This window comes from Sturnira hondurensis, unplaced genomic scaffold (genome assembly GCF_014824575.4).
Source record: "Sturnira hondurensis isolate 20B ecotype Veracruz unplaced genomic scaffold, ASM1482457v3 Scaffold0007036, whole genome shotgun sequence".
NCBI classification, from domain to species: domain Eukaryota; kingdom Metazoa; phylum Chordata; class Mammalia; order Chiroptera; family Phyllostomidae; genus Sturnira; species Sturnira hondurensis.
In genome coordinates this window covers 3549573-3562552 of record NW_028079667.1, presented here as the reverse complement: position 1 = coordinate 3562552, position 12980 = coordinate 3549573, and positions in this window count along the sequence as shown.

The window sequence follows — 12980 nt, the reverse complement described above, 5'->3', positions numbered from 1 at the left end:
GGTACTTATACAAAATCTCTGTTTAAATGTTGACAGGTAATTGAAACTTTTATAAAACACTATATGAGCTAAATAGAATATGTCTGCAGAGTTGATATGAACCAACAGTTCATAGCCTTTGTTTTAAAGAATTTTTTTTCTTAGAAAAAACCTGAAGACAGGTCACGAGGATTCCAGAGAAGGCTCCCTGCAGTGCAGCCAGGAGTGGATTGTTGGTGTCTCATTCACAGTGATCAGTTGAAAATAAGTAATCCAAACTTTCCAAAGTGTATTGGGAGACTGTAACTATTGTTTTTGTAAGGACATCTATACCTATATGGGTTTTCCCCTACAGAGAAAACTGTTCCAAATGGGGTCACTTTTAATACATAATGAAAGCTTCTCTGTGCTATACTTCATGCCCATCATCCCTGAGTCTTATTTAAAGTTACAGTCTGGTTTCTTTTGTGCATTAGGGAATTAAAAGGTGTCTCTGCCATATTTCAGAAAGAATAGCCGAGGGAATAGCGTCCTCTCCCTAAGACCATCCTGGGAATTTCAGCCATGACTGCGAGTGAAGAAATGTCCCCAGAAGTGGAAACCTGTGAAGAGCCAGAGGGAGCAGAGGCATCAGCATAGTCACAGGTCAATGAGGTGAGAAAACCCAAGAGAAAGTGCTCCCATAAAGACCCCTGGGAATTCTCCCTACCACCAACCACAGAAGAGCAAGCATACCAATAACCTAATTCTGACAGTTACACTTAAAGGGAAGTCATTCCCCATTCACGTATGTATAAAAAATTATGCTTGGTATTGTAGTCATTCCAAGCCGATAAAAGCAGAAATTATATGGATTACACTCTACAACGTAAATATTTAACTTCATAATATAATGCTTTGAATTTTGCAAGAGCTCAATTAACAATGTTATATAACTAGAAACCAGCATCATGATTTTACAAGAATGAAGTATGAAGGATGAGGCACATCGATCTTGTTCCCTCTTTGTCTGGTTCATCAGAGTTACCCTTACTGCTTTTGACCTTGATACACCAAAAACATTCTTTCTTCTCTCTGCCCTTCCAGAACTTCCTTTATACTGCCTCACACGTAAGATACAAGATGCAATATACAAGACATTTTAACAAGAAAAACTGAATAGGTTTTATGAACTGTATGAATAGCAACAGATAGCATGGAATATATCTGAATTAAATACTTTCATATCAAAATCTTAGAGTGATCATTTTTTGCTTTTTTAGTAACATAATTAAATATCCTTAAAAAAGAAAAAATAGCATCCCAAGATAACCACGAATATGGGGTCCAGGGGTTTTTTCATTCTTTGGTTTCATTTATTTATTTCTAAGATCAGCTCTACTTGTTGCCAAGTGCCCAGAATCCCCATCATCTCCTTCCTTTAGCTACTCGGCAGCCACGTCCTTCCCACACCAGTGTCAGAAACCCCCTGACCCTCAGTTCTTACGTTCCTGTGACACAGAGCATGTCTTACAGTGAGGAGAACGACCAAAATGGACAGATAAGGAATGGCTGACCATCATTTTTAATGCTTTCTTTTTTGCCCACGTCATCAAAATACAATTTGAGCAATGATTGGACTCTTACATGGATATGGTAAGTCCTGCTGCATTAGAGAAGCAATCTGTTGCCCAAAAAGTCAGTATAAGACACGATGTGGGATTTTTAACTCCCTCTGACATTTTCTTTCTCAGTCTCAATAGCAAATGCTTTGCTATTTGTTCTGCTAGAATATTAGTAAAAGATCTCCAAGTAGTTATTCAATTGACTGATGATTGTCCATTTCACATCTTCATGGAATTTCTCTTTTATGCCACTTCACTGAGCGGCACCATGTGGCCCACTGCATGAGCCTGGACAAGAGCAATCCTCAGGACAAGGCAGCATCGGTAAAGGACCTCGCCTCTGTAGGAAGTGAGTTGGAAAGGAAAAGACTCATTTTCTTCTATTCATATCACTCTGACCCTGTTCCTTTTTTTCTGGGTGATAGAAACAATTAAAATGGAAATCTAAACTCCAAGGGGACCAAAAAGGATAAGTCACTAGCCATCACTCTGAATATTCAGATACTATTTCTGCAAAATTTACCCATCCACATTGTGAGACCTGGACCTACCTGGAGGGCTACGTTCCCACAGATCCCTAAATGACATTTGTCTTAGACTGAAAGGCTAGTATCATAGCACCCATGTTACTTACCAGCCATACCAAAGTTTAAGTGTTATTGTTTTTATTTTGATTGGGGAGGGGTCCATGTGGAGGTTCTTTCCATGCTAGCAACCAAAAAAGACCAAGGTGACTTTGGTGAGGAAGTTGCCTTGTGATACCATCATTATCAGTAATTAGCCACAGTTAGTACGCTTCTATTAATCAAATCTGCATCTGGAAAGACTTTCACTAATTCTGTCAGATGAACAGTGTTGTTTGCAAAATTGGAGGCTAGGAAGGTAACGCTGTATAACTTCGCAAGCCAACCAAAGGAGAGAAGAGAAAATCTTATCATTAATGCTCAGATAGTGTTACTTAATTAAACCTAGTGTCTATAAATTAAATATAACACCTACATATACATGCAGCAGAATTATTAAAATTATTCTCTTTAAAAAATTGGAAGCACCAAAATAAACTATTTTAAGCTATTCTAAATATATTCCTCTCATATTCTAGTTAACGGGATGCTATAGTAAATGTCTGAGCACACTGTGAATAAACAGGCAAAGAGGAAGATCTCAGTTTGGGGGCCTGTGAAATCTTTCGGTAGCAGAGCACACTGGCTGTCTAGGCTTAGATTTGTACTTAGTTTAGGGCTTGTCTTTTCTCAGAGTGAGAATCAAGATGAGTGGGCCATGACCTCTCAAATATTTCTTCTCTATATCTGAGTATTTGCCTATATTCTTTTCCTCTTACTATTTCCTTCCCCTACAAAGTTGAACTGAAGTTTGGCTCTCTCCCAAAGCCATTTCTCTCATCAGAACATTTTCCCCCACACCCCTGATCACCATAGCCTCAGAGGTATCATGGGTGTCCTCCTTGCTCCTCACGGTCAGGTTCGTTGCTGTCTTTCTCTTCTCTCTGAAATCCTCTGGCTCTGAGGCTGATGCCATCAGAATACTGTGCTCTATTCCCCCTGATGCACTGGCTGAACTTGCCCCCATTCTTTAAAGATATCAGCCTCTGGTTCACTGTCATTCTCCCCTATGCTGTTATTACATAATTCTGAATTATTTTAATATTCGTGAAGTTAATATTTCCAATAACCTGGCCATTCGCTTATTAAAAAGATATTTAATGAGGGCTTAAAATGTTTCAGCCACTGTTTAAAGAGTGGAAAATATGAGTAAAGTGAAAAACAAAATCACTGCTTTTAAGATAATTTTAAGGACGTAGACAAAAAATAAAACCAATAAATAAATGTATACTACTTCAGATATAATCAGTCCTAAGAAGAAAAAATAATAAACCAGAGAACAAAAGATATATAAGCTTTTTGTGTTTGGGGATCATGGGAGAAGTTTGAAATTTTAAGAAAAAAATGACCAAGGAAACTCTCATTAAGATGACTTCTGAATAAGGACATGAGGGAACTGCAAGTACTAAGTCCTTTTGGTTCCTTGATTCTTTTCTCCTCCAATAGTCTTGTCTTCCATCCTACCTAAGCACTGTATGCCTATGGTCATACCTTAGATCTTTTCAATACCAAGAAATACACCCCTCTGCCCTCTCATTTTCAACCATGCCAACTCTCTGATCACCATGGCTGTATTTGCAGCCTCACTCTCATGCCTTCCAGCTCTCAGTCTTACAGCCGAATCAGGATCTGTAGTTAGTTGTCTGATCAACTTTTTTTTACTTCTCACCCCTATGTATTTACAGTTCTCCCTTTAATTAGTTGATATGCATAGTTCATCATTAAAATCACTCTCATGTATATAGTATAACTCGTCAACTACTTTGCCCACTCCTTTTATTGTACTCACTTGGCAGAATCCCGATCTTGAAAGCTAAATGTGGTAGATACTTCATACGTTCTCTAATGTCCTGAAACCGCTAGTGGTTCCTCTGACCAGCTCAGTCTCAATTAAGGATCATATATCCACTGTTACTGTGAAACTGAAATTCTGCATATTCCCAACTCCGCATTTGCAAACCAACCTATTGTACTTAGTTTACATACTTTGCCTTGTCTCCTCTCAGCTAGAAAACGAACCGTGACTTTCCTTCAGACAAACCTCCCCTTTAATAGACATCTCTATAACAAGCATTCCTTATTTTTCCATCTTACTAAATCCCCCTCTGGCTTATGAACATGCTTAATTTCCCATCTTTTAAACAAAAATGAAAACAAAACCCCTTAACCTCATATCCCTCTTCAACTACTACACCATTTCTCTGCTTCCCTTTACAAAAAAAAAAAAAAAATCTTCAAAACAATTGTTGTACACACTATCCCCAATTACTTTCCCTTTTTCACACTGGAATCTACCAAGATTAGACTTTTCTTTCCACCATTCCAAAAAATCCCTGGTCAAAGTCTGCATTAAACCCCTTCTTGATAAATCAAGTCTTGGGCTCACAGTTATTGTATTCCATGCATTCATGCATTCCACGTGACTGTTCACTCCCTCCTCCTTGAAGTACCTTTTTCAGTTGGCTTCTGGAGCACTACTCTTTGTTCTCCTTCTGTCTCATTTACTATCCCTGTTTACTTTACTCTTCTGTTTTTCTATCATCATATAATACTGGGTTTTCTTTCCACCAACACACCACTATGCAATAATTCATAGGCTAATTCCCTTTTGGACAAATCCAAGAACTAACAACCACTCAGGAAGAGACTCCACAACCTCGCAGCTTCTCTCAGGGGAGGGAAGAAGTTAGTTCATGCATCTACCATGACACCTTTTCCCAGATGACTCCCCAGAGGACTTGCTAGGTCAACCAAAAGAAAGGATAAATAAACTTAAAAACAGATCACTGGAAATAATTCAATCAGAGAAGCAAAAAGAATGAAAAAGTGAAGAACGCTTAGGGATTTATGGGACATCAGGAAGTTTATCAATGTGCACAGGCATACATATTAGAAGGAAAGAAAATCACAAAGGATTTCTTAAAAAATAAGACAAAACTGCCAGAACTAATGAATGAGTTTAGTAAGGTCAGAGAATGTAGGGGACCAGTTTCTTTTAGTCTGGCAAACGTGACTCTGCTCTGTACGGCAAACCTAAAGAAACAAAGTGGTGGGCAGGAGTCAGACCTTCATCCCAAGTTTTCCCATGGGAATCAGGCCTAGAAAATGCATACAGATTGTTATGGCTTGCTCTTGCTAAAACTCCATCACCCTGATCTAAAACAACAAGTGTGTATTTTCTATCTTCAAGGTAATTTCCAAAGCCTGTGTGAATTTTCCCAAGGACAGAGCTAATCAGCTCATCGCCATTCCCCTCTGTAAGTTATTTTCATTTTCTTGATTGTACCTAAAATGTAGACAATAATGTTCTATGTAATAGATAATAAATTTTTCTCTGATGTAAGACTTGAGGAAAACAATAAAAGCCTGTCTAGGCAAGGGTCAAGGCGCTCTCCTCTTAAGGGAGTGGCCGAGGCATCCATAGGCACTCTCCCCTTGAGAGAGTAGTTGTGTCGTTCCCTTCTTCTCCACAGGACTGTTGTCACCTGTGCATTCATTCTCACCATCAGTCACAACAGGCAGACTCTGCTGGACAGGGTCTGCCACATCTGGCACCCAGGAACAGGGATGCAAAAGCTATCAGCCACAAGAGAACATTAGTTTAACACAAAAATCTATCCAAAATATTAAAAAAACCCTCTTCAAACTCAACAATAAGAAAAAAAATAAAACTAAACATACTCTTACCATATGAACCAGTGATTACGTTCCTTGGTATTTACCCAAAAAAGATGAAAATTTATGTATACACAAAAACCCGCACATGAATGTTTATAGCAGTTTTATTCATAATTGACAAAACTCGAAAACAACCAAGATGTCCCTCAGTAGGTGAATGAAGAAACGATTATACATCCAGACAATGAAATATTTTCAGCACTAAAAAGAATTGAACTATTAGGTTATGAAAAAAATAAAGAGGGAACTTAGATGCATATCACTGAGTGAGAGATGCCAACGTGGAAAAGCTACATACTGAATAATTCTAACTGCATGACATTCTACCAGATCAGTATAAAGTAAAAAGCTTATATCAGTGGTTGCTATGGAATAGATAGGGGATGCCCCCAAATAACATTTATTTATAAAAATTTGTGAATTTATTCTTATATGTTTAAACTTCAGTCTATACCTTCAGTAACTTCAAGGTACTCTCCATTTGATGCAATATACCTAACAAGATTTTATTTTTCCCATTGCTTGACATAATTTTTGAACTTGTCTATTTTAATGTCTTTTGTGCTTCTGCTCTTTTTTTGTTTCATCTTGTCCACATCAGCAAAAATGTTTCCCTTTGAGGACTTTTTATCATCTAAGAAAACAAAAAGAAAAGTCATTCGGGGCATGATTGGGTGAATAGGGAGGGTGAGGCAGGGGGGTCATGCTGTTTTTGGTCAAAAACTATTGAACACTCAGCATGGGGTGGGCCGGTGTGCTCATAAGTCACCATCATGAAATAGGCAAACTTGGTAAAAGTCTTCAAAACAAATTGACTGAAGCTGAAGGCGGCCTCACACAACAGTGCCTGCTGGTCCACTGATGCAGATGGGTTCCCAGAACACCCACCTAGAGGGGGAGCCTGTTCTTCAAGGGGACTGCCCTCCAGAATTAATTGTCCAAAAAGTATCCAGCTGCATAATATGAAAGTAGGCTGAAAATGTTGCTTATTTTCTATTATTTTAATATTAAAATAGCTACACAGAAATTCAACAATTTTGATTTTTTATATTCACATTGATATGACAGCTGTCACAATACAATGTACTGAAATTGTTCCAAATGAACTTAAAGATAATTTAGCACAATTAGAGCCATTGTATGGGAAAACTAAATGAATTTTTGAGCCAAGGCTATACATATATAAGACAACTATGCACTGTTAGAGCCATTGTATGGAAAAAGCAAAGGGAACTCTTTGGCCAACACAATATATAGATATGAACAAAATGTCTTACACAGAGAATGTATTTTTTTAAATTCCCCAAATGCAATAATAATGAAAACAACCCAATAAAAATGGGGAAAACATTTGAACAGACACATTATAAAAGAAGACAGACATATAAGCATCTCATAAGCACATAAAAATAGGCTCAGCATCATTAGTCATCAGGAAGTAAAAATTAAAACCATAATGAAATTCCACAGCATAGGTTACAATGACTAAAGTTTAAGACTGACCATATCAAGTATTTACAGGGTTGAGAACTCAAACTTTCATATGTTGCTGCTGAGAAAGTAAAATGGTACAGTTGCTTTAGAGAGAGTTTAGTGGTTTCTTATAAAGAAACAGTTTAGTGGTTTCTTATAAAGTTAAGAAACATGTATTGTATGGCCCAGCAACCCCGTATCTAGGTATTCACCCAGAAGAAATAAAAATACACATCTCCACAAAAAGTTGTAAACTAATATTCATAGCAGCTTTATTCAAAGTGGCCAAAAATGAAACCAATTCAAGTATTCATCAATAGGTGAGTAAATAAACAAAATTTGGTATATTATACAATTAAATATTACTCAGCAATAAAAAGAAATAAACTAATATATGCACTTGGGTGAATCCCAGAAACATTATGCTGAGTGCAAAACTTCAAACAAAAGAGAATATATTGAGTGATTTCATTTATATTTCACTAGAAAAGGCAAATCTAATCTATATTGATAGAAAGCAGATTAATGGTTGGCCATGAATGGGATTTGGAAAGGACAGATTCCCTGGGCATTTTGGGATATTTTTATATATTTTTTAATCTTTCTCTTTCTTTTTCTGTATCTACTATAGTCTTATAAATTGTTGTTACCATGAGACTTACATAATTCATGTTATATGATGTACTTTAAGCTGATAACGACTTAACTTCAACCACATACAAAACTCTACGTTTTTACTGTCACAGCTTGTATATTGTATATTTATGAAAATGAATGCTTTGAATGTTCACATCACTGTCTCCACGTCTGAAGAACAGTATCTCCTTCAGCCTCCACTGATGAGCTTTGGGAGAGAAAAAAAGCCTTCCCAGCTCCATTAGACAATCTTACGCTTTTTCACACTTTTTCTATGAATACACCTAATCCAAAGGCTTTCTTTCCTTTTGAGCAGGAATCCCTAAGATTTTTATGCCTTCAAAGCCAAGCAAAGTGCCACCAACTTTCCTTTGTTTTCCCCAACATGGTGCTGAATGCCTAGATTTGTGTGCTTTTTCAAAATCCTATTGAGTTGGATTGGCTTTCTGTGCATGCTCACTAGCTGTCTGCAAAGGCTTGTTCTCACCACCTTCAGGGTCATGCACAGGGAGTCAACCATGAGGTGGTAGTGTCTGTGGATGAGGCACCTGAAGCATCGGGGGTGTCTATGTGTCATTCAGATAATGTATCCTCAGAAGCTTGTTAGCAGGCTTCCTGATGGAGTCTGCAAAGCAGTATCCACCTCTTCTTGTTACGTTTCATTCAGATTATTGGCTGCTGTTCTACCATCACTTCACTGCTGAGCAGTCATGCAGCTCACAACACAGTAGGTAGCCTGGATGGGCTGAGGAAGAAATGAGCCTTTTGGGGAGCCAAGTACTTACATGCTCTCACTTTCACCCATGGGAAAAGTTATGGGCTGAGAAGGTCTCTTGTGGCCCTGAGCTAGGCCCCCTTAGAGGAGGGACGATGCAGGTGAAGTGAACCTGTTCCTCTTACCCTCTCCAATGCACTCACTCTAAGGCTGTGATTGTTCCAGTGGTGTGTTGTAACACTTTTGCCAGACTCCTAGACATGCACAAATACCCTCTTCTATATAATTGTAAAAATCCGTGTTCTTTGGGGGAAGATGATTAAAAATTATTTTATTATTGACTATGTCACAAAACATGTATTTTCTATATTTTAATTGTGGTGAGAGTTACATGGTTATATAAACTGGTTAAACTTGTTAAACTTGTTTAAAATGTACACTTGAAGTATATGCATTTTATTATATATAAATTATACCACAACCAAGTTGATTAAAAAACTCAGTGTTCATGTTAATAAGACTCTTGCTTTCAGAGACTAAATGCATCCTCAGCATGAGCAACACCAACATGTATTGGCTCATAGGACCAGGGTAACTCACAGAACCAAACAATAGGGAAGGCAGGAGGTAACCCTACCTCAGATAAAACAAGAACCAGGAATTCAATATTGGCAGAGCTCTCCATTTTTCTTTTCAAGAGTATCTCTATGTTCTTCCTTCTGCTTCTCTAGATGACCAAAATAAGAACAGCTAACAGCTTGTGAACTTAAATTCTGACAGCTTCATGACCAAGAAAAATAATTTTTTCTATTGGTTCAGATTTGAAAAATTTTGGAAAAAACTTTGATTGGCTTAGCTAAGGCCATGTGGCTAACTCTGGACCAATCACTGGACCAGTCACTGTGCACCAGAATACCTTTAGTAGTCTAAAGGTTTAGAGTAAGTAAACTTACTTACTCTAAAGTAAGGCACAGCGTGAGGTAAGTGATGATTCCTTAGCCACTCTGATAAGAAAGGCACAGTTATATAAGGGAAAAAAAGATATTTTCAGAATACACATTAAAGCGAAAAGCAAGAGAGGGAAAGTTTTATAAAGAATCATTTAAAACTAAAAATCCATTCCTATTTGTTTATCTAATAGTGAACATTAAAGAAAAATATTTTAAATTCTGTTGGTTGTGTCCATCTGGGACAGCAAATTCATAATGCATTTGTTTTTTCTCATCTACCAAGAATGTGGACATATCAATTTGCCAAAAGTTGATCAGGCTCTCCTACACATTATAAAGCAAGAGAACAATTATTCTCATAATTGCTTAATGGTATAAATGCAAAACTATAAATGTACAATTTGTAAATGTGTACTTGCTTTATTCAAATAAAGAGGTAAATCCACGGAGACACCACCAAATCCCCTTTTATTTGCATATTGTAACACTGCTGCCCTGCTGGATTCCTTTTCACGAGTTGGGTTACATTCACCGCAGATGGTACATCTGACTTTAGAGCAGGTGTTGTTGCAGGTCTGGACCACAGCATCTCAATGCTTATCACCTGGACAGTTTCCAGCCACAGATTGGATTTGAATTGTTGAAGAGATTGTCAGGGAGATTGATAGTGTGAGCCATATTGGAATTACGTATGATAAATGACACAATTTCCTCCACTCTTCTCAAAAGACAAGCTGTGAATCATAAGATTGTTCCCTTAAACTTGATGAGTATCTCCTTCCATGTGGAAGATGCCTAACAACACATTCACATCCAAACCGAGGTCATCTGAACACATCAGAGCACCTAAGCTTCACTGACCCGAAAGTAGGATAAGGAAACCAACTGAGAACAAGCCAAGATGTACAGACTCGAAGGACATTTGTGGTAAAAAAAAATATCCCGTAATTCAATTTGGCAACTGTTATTTCTTTCATGCTCAACAATATGCCAGGTTTTATTAGTTAGGTTAGACTGGGCTATATTTACAAATAGTCTGAAATCTCAGTAGTTAAGTGCAATAAAATTTCAGTGATTCTTTCTCTAACAGTTTAATGATATTGGTGAGGTGAGGAGGGGAAGGATAGTGGACATTCAGAGACACGATATTATTCTATCTCAATGCCTCCAAATTCAACAAGTTGCCAGAATCACTTTGGAACAGGAAGAAAATTAGAGATCATATGTGGGAGATTTTTATGGGATGAATCTGGAAGAAATATCTACCACTGACACCCTATTCATCGTGTGAAAGTTGATTACATGTCCCCAGTCTGACTTTAAGGGGACAGAAAATGTAGGGGGCAGAAAGAAAAAGAAAAGGAAAATGGATATCAGTGAGTATTAGTAATGTCTGCCATGCAGACACTGCAGAAATGCAAATGGATAACAGCAAGTCAACTGAGAATTAACATCTAGGATGACATCAGTGACTTTTCATCTACAAGGATGCTTTCAAGCTTTTACTTATTTTTGTATTACCAGTGGGTAAAGTTCCCTTATTGGAATGGGTAGAATTATTTCTCAAACCACAAAAGAAAAATATGTTAAAATCCCTAAAATTTCAATATTACCAGCTCAACTATCATTGAAAATAAGTAATTTGCCAACTTTAAGTATTTTAAGCTGGAAAGCAAGATAAACCCAGGTTTAATCTAAACTAATAAATTCAACAAGAAAAAAAGGTACATTATAAAATTCTTGTTTCATTCAAGAAACCAGTAATACCATCCATTAACTATTTCATAGTTAAATTGCATATAAATTTTAAGTTTCAAATAAATCTGTAATAAGGAAAACTTTGTATACTTAATCTCTGTTCTGTTTACTGTACTCCACCCCAATCTTCTGAAATTTAGAAGCATAAGTTATTTTTTTAATGGCCAAGTGTGGTGGGAAAGTAGGAGAGCAGCTTACTGCTTCGGGGTTGTCAAAGGAGGCATCTGTCCTGAGGCTGGAGCCTTGGGAAGAAGGACAGTAGTGTTTGTATTGGTGGATTTTATCCACCGTGTTTGGCCCCAACTAAGCAGCTAAATTGTTGCCCCACGTCATCTCACATCCCCACATCTAACCTTGGAGCAATGTGTGCTTTTTAACCATCTTGATGGGGTTATAGATAATCCTGCTTTCTCTTCTTTGCTTCATGGCAAGTTGAATTTCAAAAAAACAAAAACTTTTATTTTATAGTTATTTGTTTCATTACATCTGCCAAGATAGGATTGTATGCTTTTGTATCACTGATGACATAAGTAACTTGAAGGCATGTTTAACTATGTGCATGTTTAATATTTAACTATGTGCCTGGTTAAATAGCCAGTTCTCAATTATTTCTTTCTATGGTAAACAAAGGTGACATGGATCTAACTGTCCATAGCTAGAATGCTTTTAATTTAAATTTTATTTTCTAATTACAGTTTACATTCAATATTATTATGTATTAGTGTCAGATGTACAGCATAGGTTAGACAACCATATACTTTACAAAGTATTCACCCTGATATTTCCAACACCCATTTGGCATCGTACATAATGATTACCGTATTATTGACTATATTTTCTATACTGTAGTTTATATCCCCATGAATATTTTGTATCTAGCAATCATAGTTCTTATCTCATTCACCTTTTTTACTCAGCCCCCTAACCTCCCTCCCCTCTGGCAACTACCAGTAAACAGGGATAGACAACTTAGGGTCTTGCAAGCTATGTTTTTAAATTTTAGCTCTTTAGAGCTTGGTTTCAAAATTAATTTCACACAGTTCATTCAGAAAATACTTTTCAAGCATCTACTATGTGCTAGATATTTAAGGTACATATGCTCTGTGGTAGAATTTCAAGGTTTATCAGTGAACAGAGGAGCAAAAAGTCTCAGCTTCTGTGAGGCTTATATTTAAGAAGAAAACAATATACCTAAGACAGAAGCAAATTATACAGTATACTAGAAGCAAAGAGAAAAGAAAAAGACTATAGTCAGGGGATTAGGAGGGGCAGGGAGTTGCATCTTACATGCCACAGTGACATGAGTGGGCTTCACTGAGGATTTTGTCCCTATATTTCTATTCTCCCTTATTTATTTAAGAGTATCACTATTCACTCGGACACCCAAGTTAAAATCCAAAGGCTCTTAAAACCCTGTGACTTTGTTCCTTCTTTTGTATTCTTACTGCCACCACCCTAAACCAGAGCCTCCTCATCTCTCATTCATGTTATTCAACTTCTACAAAGTCTTTTTGTCTTTATTTTCTGCAGTTGAAATCTCATTTTCCTCTAACGCCACCTCAAA